This window comes from Triticum urartu, unplaced genomic scaffold (genome assembly GCF_056163025.1).
Source record: "Triticum urartu cultivar PI428250 unplaced genomic scaffold, HENAU_Tu73 scaffold2, whole genome shotgun sequence".
Taxonomy (NCBI): Eukaryota; Viridiplantae; Streptophyta; class Magnoliopsida; order Poales; family Poaceae; genus Triticum; species Triticum urartu.
In genome coordinates, this window is record NW_028260368.1 from 1484820 (window position 1) to 1486142 (window position 1323).

General features: G+C 42.0%; 1 non-coding gene across 1 annotated transcript in view; it reads right to left on the reverse strand.

The window, feature by feature from the left end:
* Positions 1-1316: 1316 nt before the first annotated feature.
* The window catches only part of TRNAL-CAA (transfer RNA leucine (anticodon CAA)), an 81-nt gene continuing 74 nt past the window's right edge, over positions 1317-1323 (reverse strand). Inside the window, exon 1 of the tRNA in view lies at positions 1317-1323. This exon is cut by the window's right edge and continues 74 nt beyond it. This is a non-coding gene — a tRNA (tRNA-Leu).

A 1323-nucleotide genomic window follows, 5' to 3' on the forward strand; every position in this document is an offset into this window, starting at 1 on the left:
CCTGGAACCGATGAAAAAAAGTGGATCGCTTCTTATGTACTCGCTCAGAATGATTCTTCTCTATCTATAGTTCATGGCCTATTAGAAGTAGAAGGTGCTCTGGTGCAATCCTTACCGACAGAAAAAGATTGCAGTCAGGTTGATAATAGTCGAGTGACATTACTTCGTCGGTCCGAACTAAGGAATCTGTTAGAAATGTTTTGAAATGGATATTGTTCTCTCTTTGATCAGGGATTGCTATATGAAAAGAAGTGGAGTTTGAAAAAGGGAACGGAATGCTCAAACCGGAACTGCTAGAGGAACGAATTTTCAATAGCATAACTTGGGCTCCTAGAATATGGCGCCCTTGGGACAATCTATTTGATTGCAGGGTTTTGTTCCGAAGCAAAGATATCCGCGGAGGCCGGTTCGTTCGTCCTATTCTGATATTCAGGACCAAGAGGTACTGGATTCTCTTTCGGATAGGCCCTGAAAGGAGAAGAAAGGCTGAAATGCCAACGGACCTCTGTCTATTCTCTAATTCACCCGATCCGATAGTACCCGTTTTTGGAACGTCCAGTGCCAAAGTCACTGAATGGGTAAGTCACCAATCCAATCCCTTTGACAAATCGGATGTCATATTAGATATCATATTCTATATATATAGAAATATCATAGATAGAATAGACATATAGAATTTTTGGTCGGCAAATTCGAAGGAATCATTGAGTGAAAAAGGAGCAAAGAATGACAAAAGACGAGACTCTACTAGTCTTCACTCTTGTGGTTTCCTCTTCCTCGGTTTCTGTTTTCTTATTCGGGATCTTGCTTTTCATGGTTCTCATCTCTGCAACTCGCGATTTTCGCGAGAGAACCAAATCCAAGTTGGTGAAGATCATGATTTGGGCTGGCACGGGGATCGTTTGATCGATTTCCTTGATTTGATCGCTACTTAATGGGCGTGCGCTCAAAGGATACAAACAGGGATTCGCAAACAAAAAGGGGAATTCGTAGTCACTTTTTCCTGTCGCGTAAAAAAAAAGTCTTTACGCGAGAGCAATAGAGGTTGGGATACATCTATCTCTTCTGAGCAACCTCTTTTGGATTCTTAAGACCACCCTTGCAGTAGGATACCATCTGCTTTGGGTTCTTTATTATCTCCTTCGAGGGATTTTTAGGATCGTTCAGGCTATATATATTTAGTCTATTTTGGCTTTTACTGTCTACTTTTCTCAGGGAGATGGTTAAGGACCTCAGAAGATAGAGGAGAGCGCCAGGCCCAGATTTCCGGAATACTTCTACGGGGAATGCTCATTGAATGAGCATTCTCCATATTATGCCTTG